Raw genomic sequence first — 9950 nt, 5'->3', positions numbered from 1 at the left:
TAAAATAAAAATAAAATAAATTAAAGGATTAAATGACTTTTATTTATCATGATTATGTGTTTTAAATTTATTTAGGATTTTTAATCCGAGTATTTTAAGAGTTATGAATTTGGAAGGAAAATATTATTTTTGAGCGTGTAGACTGGGCAGTGGTCGACCGCGATAAAAGTTCTATTAAAATTTTTGGCCTAAGAATTTTTAAAAGCCTAAAATAATTATTTTAAGGTTTATTTTATAGAAAAAAATTTAGGTTATATATATATAAATATTTTAAAAGCCTATTTTTCACCTCATTGGGCCATTTTAAGGATTTTTAGGGCACTTTTAAAATTGAGCTTTTAATAAATCCGAAAATTGCCATTTTATTGGGTCCAAAATATTAGAGTTGGGCTAACTCCATAATTATTTTCCAAGCCCATAACAATTAACCAAAACACTTATTTCGGGCCCAAGATCTATGGTGTTTTAAAAGCCCGATCGAAGCCCTATCTTTCACCATCTTCCTCATGTCGTTCTTCTTCAAGTAGGGGACTTCATTTCCGCCTCTTTCACTTGTATACACCTTACTCAAAATCTTTATCGATTTCCAAGATTTTTACGGTTTATCGATCGCCACGTCGCAAGCTCCGTTTCTATACTTTTATTTCGTGGATTGAGGCATGTTCGATTTTTCTTTGCTGTCTCCATTTAGATCGTTATAATGTCTGCTTGTCGAGTAAAATTATGTGCTTGTTTTGTGTGTGATTTGAGCGCATGACATTAAGATTTGTACACCATGACACGTTTTGTTTTTGTTTTTCTGATTATGGTTGGCTCGGTTCTTCTATTCTGTTGGGCATAGCTGGTTCGAGATTTTGATGCTTCCCTGTTTTCAGTGGATAGCTAGAACCATTAAGACCGTTGTTTGGAGTTGGGAGTGGTTTGTTAGTGAATAATGGTGGAGGGCCGATCGAATCTGGGTTTGGCAGTGTGCAGGGGCGGGTGAGAGTGTTCTTGTACAGGAGGTGGTTGGTTCATAGTGGTCCGAAAGGGCCTTGGGGAGGCCCTGCCTGCATAACCCGGCCAAGGGTGGCTAGGACGAAGAGAACCAGTGACTTGGAAAGGACTGCTTGGGAATGTAGCGATTTGCTCTTAGGGAATTTTGTGGCTCACGGTCAAGCCATGTAGACCATGGCTCGAGCCATGGCCTGGTCAGGGTGGTCCGGCGGGACCCTGGGGAGGTCCTGCCGGCCAAGCTCCGGCCATGGGTGGCCGGAGCAGGGGTGAACTAGGCTAGAACGTGAGTGGCTAGAGGTGGTGTTGGCGAGGACGATGGGCTAAGGCGTGAAGGAGTGACCCATGAGGTGATGGATTTTCTGATGGGTTGATTTAGTTGGGCCTGACATGGGTGGGTGATGAGTGCTGGGTCGGGTCGAGTCATGGGGTGGGCCAGGAGTTTGGGTCCGGGGCAGTTTATGTAGTGACCCGTATCCGAAATTAACGATTAATGCGTAATTAATCGTGTAATCATGTTTAAATTAAGTAAAACATGATTAAGGAAATTTCAAATGGATTAATGGAGTTCAGAAATGGATTCAGGACACTAAAAAATGATGGGTAAGGTTCGGAAGGTTCGGACGCTCCGAACCTGAGTTCGGAGGATCCGAACATGGGCGGAGGCAGGCTTCGGAGGCTCTGAAGACTTCGGACTATCCGAAGTGAGTTCGGACGATCCGAACTATAGCCCAGCCAGCTGTCCCAAATTAATATGTCATCGGTGACGTCATCCGAACAGAGTTCGGACGACCCAAAGGGCGAGATCGGACGATCCGAATAGTGTTTGGGACAGGTGCATGGTCGCATGTGATTGGATTGACACGTGGCAAAGATCGGACGATCCGATGAGACGATCGGACGGCCCAAGGCACTTCAGACACTCCGAAGGCTAGTTCGGACGATCCGAACGTGTTCCATAAATATGAGTTCCGAGCTCCTCATTTGGTGCAAATTCCAAAATCCTCTCCTTCGCCCACGTGGCTCTATTTTAGGGCTTTGGGTACTCTTATTTTAGAGTTGGAGTAGGGAAAATATTCTAGTATAATCAGACAGTGTCTGACATAGTAGCGGAGCAGTGCTTGTGTAGTGGAGCCGTGCTCGAGGCTGTGGAGCTGCAGTAGGGGTGTGCCCCTAGTTGCAGGATGGTCTCCATCAGAGGGCTGAAGACGGACGCAGGTATAGTTATGGTCTCCTTAAAATATTTAGGAGTATTCAATAGTTAGTTAAGGCTTTAGAACTTAATTAATGATGCATGGATATTTGCATTATAGAGTTGATGATAGGCTGGGAACCTAGAGTGGGACTGATAAGACTGCCTGTAGTAAGGTACGTAAGTACTTACTGAGATAGCCATCATGATATATATTGTATGTGTTGCATGAGTATGTGCTACTTGTTTTATCATGTTTTACGGCTTTAGCACATTCATGTTTTTACGGTTGACTGCATCTGGTATGATGTGAGTCATTGACAGTTTCTGTCAGTGAGGCGTTACTTCCTGCGGATTCGTGTCTGGGGACACTCAGCCCCTGGTTTTGCTATCACTAGGAGCGACCACGACGGTGGAGCAGACGCTATAGTTGATAGGTGAATATAAGAGCGGCACAACGGACTTGCTACCCGATATTGCCCTGTATATTCATGGCGCCTCTGAGTACTGTTTCACTCTCGTTTTAAATACACTTATGTGTTGCATATATTTTATATATCATTTCTTTCGTATTGAGCTTACATCTCACGTCCAGTCTTTTCTGTGTATCTAGACACCCCATTCGATGGGGCAGGTGTAGGTGCAGGATTGAGCACCAGGAGCTTGGAGTAGCCAGTGACCAGTGAAGACAGCAGGATTAGCTGTAGGTTTTGCCCTTTAGGCTCATTCATTCGATTGAGTTGTATAATCGAATTTGTTTAACCGGTTGTATTCTGCCGGTCTGCTTTTATTTAAGTCTTCCGCGGCGATTTATTTTAATGCATGCTTAATTATGATCTTAACTCTGATTAGATAGTGAATCCGGGTTGGGTCGCTACATTTATTTGTATCAGAGCGCATGCATTCAAGAGACTTGGGATATATTAATAAGACTTTGGGTTATCCTTATAGGATTGATGAGACCTTGGAAGAGGTGATGATGCGGCAATTAGTTTGCCCAGAGACTATCATCATCGGCAGGATTTCTGAAGATTTGGCTTATGGGATACCAGCAAGTGCGGACAGGAGTGATGGATCGTGTCCGAGTTTTCGAGATTAGTACTCATGTGGATCCTAGCTTTGGATCGAGTACCGGATGCCAGAGGCAGTGGCAGAGGATTGGTGGGGACTTACTTGATGCTTGCATCTGTACAATCATTACCATGATGAAACTACTCTGAAGATTCTCCAGTCATAGTTGGAGAGATTGTCAGATAGACATTTACCAGGGAATGCCTCGAATGCCTAAGGCATGACAGGTTTCGAGCATAAGGTCATTAAACTCATGCGGAACATAGTTTTGCCGGTATGCTTGTACCGATGCGTTCGGTAGGCACACGGGAAACTTCATGTTCAAAAGCATGATTTGGTCACAAGAAGAAAGCTGACGGTAGATCGTGAGCAGAAGAGGTCGACTGACATGCACTGATGCAGAGCATAACTGGTTAGCTATCACGTGCCATTTCTCTGGAGTTCTTTGTAGGAGGACAGTTAGAGAGACTTGGTCAGGAGTATGCTTGTATCGATGCGTGTGTCGATTAAAAGCTTCATGCTCAAGTAATGAAGACTAGTATGATGATTTAAATACTGTATTGATGTAATTTGTAAACATTATTTCAGTTGTAATGAATCATCATAATTTGGTTGTATCATTTCAAGTTCGATTGTACATTTCATTATATTTTGAATATTGTATGTATTACATGAGATTGTAATAAAAAGAATTGTACATAACTTGAAATAAGTGATACATGTATTATTTATCCAGCAATTCGTGGATGATTGCATGATTGTGCGGAAGTTTGAATTGGGTTTAGTTGATTAGTGTTTAACTATTGCAGCTCATGGGATTTGAGTGGGTCGATTGTGACTGTTTGACTTGCGGTTAGTCTAGGCGTTTTCCTAGGATTGACCTAGTTAGTCAGTGGACTAAGATAGTGCCAGCAATGAGTGGACTCATCTAGAGGCATAGGAATATTGTTCGGTTTAGAACATTGGGCTTTATTCTAGGTTGTTTTCTTAGAACAGTAAGCTGTTTGACCTTCATTAGGTTGAGACTTGTGATGATGGGTTTTCATCGAGATGCCAGGTCCAGTATATGCCGAGAGTTGTGGGCTATGACCATGACTAGACGTGATGGGGCGCGACCCTATGCCAGCGTTACCTGGGAGCCTTTGTGCTTCAGGATTGGCGGTGGGAAGGCTACTCAGTCTAGGGATTTGGTAGCAGTCACGATAGGGTATGACCTTGGATTAAGATATCCGGTTTGATATCGATGGTTTGATATCGTCTGGTGTGCCAGAGATGTAGTTTGAGTGTTCTGCTATGGGAACCAGTCATGGAGGGATTTCCTTGACAAGTGTGTACTCTGAGCAGATAGGTTTTAACCTTTGAGTTACTGCTAGACGTGTGAATCTAGTAGGAAGAAGGATTTCTACCAGCGATGACTAGAGGTTGTCATCAGAGTTGTGGTTAGAGTTTCCCTCTGATAGGAATCATCCAAGAACTTGGATGGGATGCTCTTTTAAGACTTCAACTCGAATACGAGGACTACTCCTTGATGATTGGCTTCATCAGTATTGGATTATATCAGATGTTGAGGATTGTACATGACTATTTGAGATGTGAGGGAAGCGTGGCCTATGACCGTGAAACCTTGGTGATTTTCCAGGTGGGTTATCGTGGTAAGCTACCATAGTCTTAAATTGTTGTACAGTCTTAACAAGGAATATGATCAGGAGAGTGTTCGGAGATTGTAAGAATCTTGGAGATTCGTTAGTTATGATTGTGAATTTGACGAATCGTGATGTTCATCCTGAATGAACGAGGCAAGGATAGTGAGTCCAGTGTTTGCGCTAAGTACTGTCTGATATTTTCAGAGATTGAGCGTAGGATTTTCCATGGGATGGAAATGGGCGTAGTTTATCTTGATGTTTGCCTTGGGTGAACAAGACAACGATTGGTAGTGCTAATGTGGCACAGGATTTGTGCTAATGACTACTAGTGGTTATTGGTTATCTCTGTTAGAGTTAGGTTGATTAAGTTCAGTGTACAAGGCAGATGTCAGTAGTAAGGCACGAGATTGTGTCGATAGGCTACTAATAGCTATTGTATGGATTATCAATTATGGGTGTGTTGGAACCAGAGCGAACTGAGTATTCCAAGTGTTTAGAAATAGTTCTTCGTGGCAGCTGAGTCATGGTTATTGATTGAGCCACGTATGTTTAGATGATCAGCGATTGTTTGATCGGACAAGTGCGAGCATCAGTAGTTCAACGAGATCGATAGGGTAAATCCAATCAGTGATGATTTGGATATAGCAATCGAGAATACTTGGGATAGTATTTTGTCGCTTAGTGCTTAGGAGATGAGTACTTGGTACAGTCTCGGAGCAGGTGATGCTTTGGAGTCTATAGGTTTGCCAGAGACGAATATACCAGAAGATTTCAATTGACTTGTATGGTCAAGTTAGGTATTAACTTGACAGGAGAAACAAGCAAGTAAATTGGTAGTTCCCAGGACAGTGTTCTTGTGATGATATCTTAGTATACCGTTGTGTTTGAGATCAATGAGAATTGTGTACTCGTATGGACATCAGTGGATGATCGTGAGATGTGACATTAGCTGGGATCTAGTTCTCGAGATTCAGCAGGTGGTGTCACTAATCTTTCAGCGAGTGATGTGCGATATCTCTGAAATGACTGAGATAGTCAAGAATTGACTTAGTAGCCAACGTGGTTTGCCTTTGGGATCGAAGATTTCGCAAGATCGTGATGAATCAAATTTGTTATTTTCAGTCAGTGAGTCACATCCATGCAGACTGTTTGTCAAAGATATTTCGTTTTAGCAATGAACGACAATCAGAGACGTTTTGTGTGACAAGTTACTTCGAGCATAAGTGTTTTCCCCGGAGCGACTAGGGAATAGATGAATTAGTCTTTTCAGTGCTAAGGCTGATGCCTTCAGTAAAAAGGAATGATTTGACTCTGGAGGATCCGTTGGGATTTAGTTTCCAGGATCTTTATGTTCAACCTTGGGAAGTTGGGATGAGCGATGATGGTATCACCAGAGACTCCGAGTTGAGTTATATCAGACGCATGTAACTGTCGAGTGTTGAGACGGAACAGGAAGCGTTTCCATATGTCTGTGTACTGTGGAATATCCCAGTCGAGCATATTGGTGGGAGCTTGCCTTAGTCTTGATGTGTGCACAGTGATTGCATAGTATTTAAAATACCTTGAAACATTCTCTGAAAAGTCTTAAAGATAATAGAATATGAGACTTGGAATTGTAAATAAAGTCGCATGCAATAAACTCGCGCATTTTAACAAAACTCACACTTGAACTTTAACTCAAACTCACGCATGAACTTTAACTTTACTCTTTCCTTTAAACATAAACTTGCATAAATTTAACTTTAAACTTTTCTCTGTGAATTTAGATCCTCGATTGTGAGACTCTGATTTGATCCATCAATGGTTATAGTACTATGCCGGCAAGGAAACAGAGTTATTTCCCGGCTCCACATTGCCACTCTACTCTGGTAGGGGATCCGAGATGCCTCCCGACCCCACAATACACGTTTGATTTGGTAGGAGAGCTGGGATATCTCCCAACCCCATACTACACGTCTAGTTGGCAAGTGAGCCGAGGCATCCCCTGACCCAACATTGCACGTCTCGCCACAATCAACTCTCTTCATTCAACTCTTTACTTTTCTCATGAGCAAACTTTACTTTACCCAACTCAAATGATTGAAACAACACACTTGAAAACTCAACTGTGAAGGATGCAAAACATGATTTAAATCAAGGAAAAAATTAATGGTTAAGTGGCTGCCCCAAGGCTAGAGTAATCACCCAAGACTCACCTCGAGCGTTCAAACCGTAAAATCCATAACTTGACCACTCCTTAACCGAATTGACTTTCGCTTGAACCAACAACCTCTAAACACCCTAAACTAACCCAAGGACCAGATTCCGACCTCCAAAGCAAACCCGAGCAGCCCATTCAATTCTAGTTTCAAGACAGCTCAAAACTCTCCCGAAATCTTCACTAACCACCTAAACTTAAATCTCCCTTATCCTACCCAAAACATAACCAAATCGTGCCCAAATTTAACCAACACGACCACAACATCCTACACTTGAAATATGACAAGGCCATCCCCTGTCCAGACCTCTTAACCCAAACTATCAGAACCAAATTCTAGAGGGCAACCGTAGGGACGACAAAAATCAGCACGTGTCCAATCTTATCTTATCACCTCACGCAGACATCATCGATTAATTTCCCCAACTTCCTACCCTTGAATCAACCTTAATAACTCCTCTTAGGCCACAATGAAACCTCAAGCCAAGCCTTCACACCCGAAGCTAGCTCCAAGTCAAATTATTAGCCGATCTTCCCACCCGGGACACGCCTACACATGGCCACACTTCCAAGCACCTTAGCCAACCACTGCAACCCTTCCAACCTACTCACACCTCATCCAAGACACCATTTAGTACTCATTTTAACTGGCCAAGGCAGCCCTTAATCATCACCAATACAAAATTCAGAAATGAGATTAAACAACCCGTGACTAGTGGCAAGAAAATCCGAAATGCTCAAGAAACATAAAAAAGCATCCAACACACATAACAAAACTCATTTTAACATAAAGTGTGCATATAATTTTCTAAATTTGGGGCATAACTCTACTAAAAATTCTGAAATTTTCGAAATAGTGCACGAACAACCAAGACTCAACTCCTAAATTAACTCATAACTCATTTTAACAACAAAACACAAGTATATTTAGAAATTACTCAAGCACACTTCTGATTTTTCATCAAAAATTCAAAACCCTAGCTCAAAAAACATGTAAAATTCGAAATAATCACAAGAACATAGCACAAATCATAGTAACTTTTCTTAGTGGCCAAAGAAATGGTATATACTTTCCTTAAACTTCAAGAACACAAGAAAAGAAGTGGAATGGAGCTGGAAATCGAGAAACACAGTAGCTAGACCTCCCTGAGACGTGCTCCGACTGGTGGGGTGGTGGAATGGCGGCGGCGACAGCCTGAAATGGTGAAGGATGGGGCGGCTGATGGCTTTGTTGGACTTGGAAATGAGGGTAGCGGCTTGAGGGCTTCTTGGGGGCTAGGGTTTAATCTTTTATTTGTTTTAGAGTAGGAACAAATAAGTGCGTATATGTATATGTGTGTGTATTGATGTAAACATGTGTGTGTGAGTCAAAGTCTAAAAGTGTTACTTTATATGTATATTTTTGTGATGTTTTATTCTTTTTTTTTTCATGCATTCATAAGTTATTGTTGTTGTTTTTATTTAGTTTAAGCATATTTCATGCATTTGTCTGCATAACGTCTTTCTTGATTTATTTTATAGGACTATTCAAGAAAAAAGTGAAGATTTGGCCAGTTTTATACTCGCTCAAGCGTATGTTGTGCCCGCTCGAGCGAGGCTGAGGGCAAAGAAAAGAATTTTTTGAAGTGAATTATCTCGAGCGCACATTGATCCCGCTCGAGCGAGAAATGCAGAACAATAATTTTCTCGGGCCAGAGTCACGCTCGCTCAAGCACACATTGAGCCCGCTCGAGCGAGATGCGCGCACAAACTTTTTAAATTTGGAAACTCTTGCTCGGTTTGGACACTATATTTTGGGGATACTTAGGCGTATAAATAGCATTCTTTCCATCAGATTAAGGGTTACAGAAGGAGTTTGAAGGCAAGGAGGCGGCTACCTTCATCGGCAATTCTGTTCTTCTTCTTTTATTTATTTTTGATTTTTAGTTGATGTTTTGGATTGAAAACTTTTGTTGAGAATTATGTTAGACCTTGAGTAGTTCTTTTTTCGATCAAGGCCACGTGATTGGGCCGAACAAATTTATGTAGAAAACGTGGATGTTTATTTGGGATTTTTCAGACTTGATTTTATTTTATTGTTTGTTAGATTTATTTTTGTCTTGTGAATAACCTGATCAACTGTTTACTTGCATGTTAATTGGTCCTAAGTCGACATAGAAGGGATTGATTTTGATCACTTTAACAATCAACACATGGTAAAACCGACTAGAAATAGTATTCGGTTTCACTGTGCGGCTTTAGGTGAAAACTGAATTTTCACAAATATTTAATGCATTCAAATTTTATTAGAATTATGAAAATTTAATCCGTCAAAATTTGAATAGGTTTGATTGTTCTAGAAATAAACTTTTAAACAATTTAGGAAAATTCCCGTAATCTAAGATTAAATCTGAATCCCAAAGCGACTACATGTTACATGATTTGTTTAGTACCTACGTGTGTCCTTGATCGAATTTTTCTCATATTTGAATTTAATCTAAATTTTCTTTCTAAGTTTTATTTAATTTAGTTTTATTTGCAAATTTAATTATTATTTTAAAATCTGAAATTGCTTTTATTCACTAGTCTAGATTAAGTAGAGATAAATATATTTTGGTAGTTACAAAATAACAGTCTCTGTGGGTTCGACATCTGATTTTTATTTACTATCTATAACTTCACCGGGTACGCTGGCCAGTAGATTCATATCACACCGATTTAAGAGGTCACTAGGGTTTAATCTTGTATTTGTTTAAGAGTAGGAACAAATAAGTGTTTATATGTATATGTGTGTGTATTGATGTAAGCATGTGTGTGTTAGTCAAATTCTAAAAGTGTTACTTTACTTATAAAAGTGTTTTCTTGCACTACATAC

General features: G+C 40.7%; 1 long non-coding RNA gene across 3 annotated transcripts; it reads left to right on the top strand.

Annotated features, from left to right (window-relative positions):
• Positions 1 to 532: 532 nt before the first annotated feature.
• On the top strand, positions 533 to 9127 carry LOC140875701 (uncharacterized). Of its 3 annotated transcripts, XR_012148567.1 has the most exons (5): positions 533 to 2211; positions 2307 to 2361; positions 2510 to 2689; positions 2799 to 2888; positions 3137 to 9127. It is a non-coding gene; the product is annotated as an uncharacterized lncRNA (long non-coding RNA). The 3 variants fall into 3 exon arrangements; XR_012148566.1 differs by having other exon boundaries at positions 2307 to 2689; XR_012148565.1 differs by having other exon boundaries at positions 533 to 2689.
• The last annotated feature ends 823 nt before the right edge of the window (positions 9128 to 9950 follow it).

This window comes from Henckelia pumila, chromosome 1 (genome assembly GCF_033568475.1).
Source record: "Henckelia pumila isolate YLH828 chromosome 1, ASM3356847v2, whole genome shotgun sequence".
NCBI classification, from domain to species: Eukaryota; Viridiplantae; Streptophyta; class Magnoliopsida; order Lamiales; family Gesneriaceae; genus Henckelia; species Henckelia pumila.
This window is presented reverse-complemented; position numbering and strand designations above follow the sequence as displayed.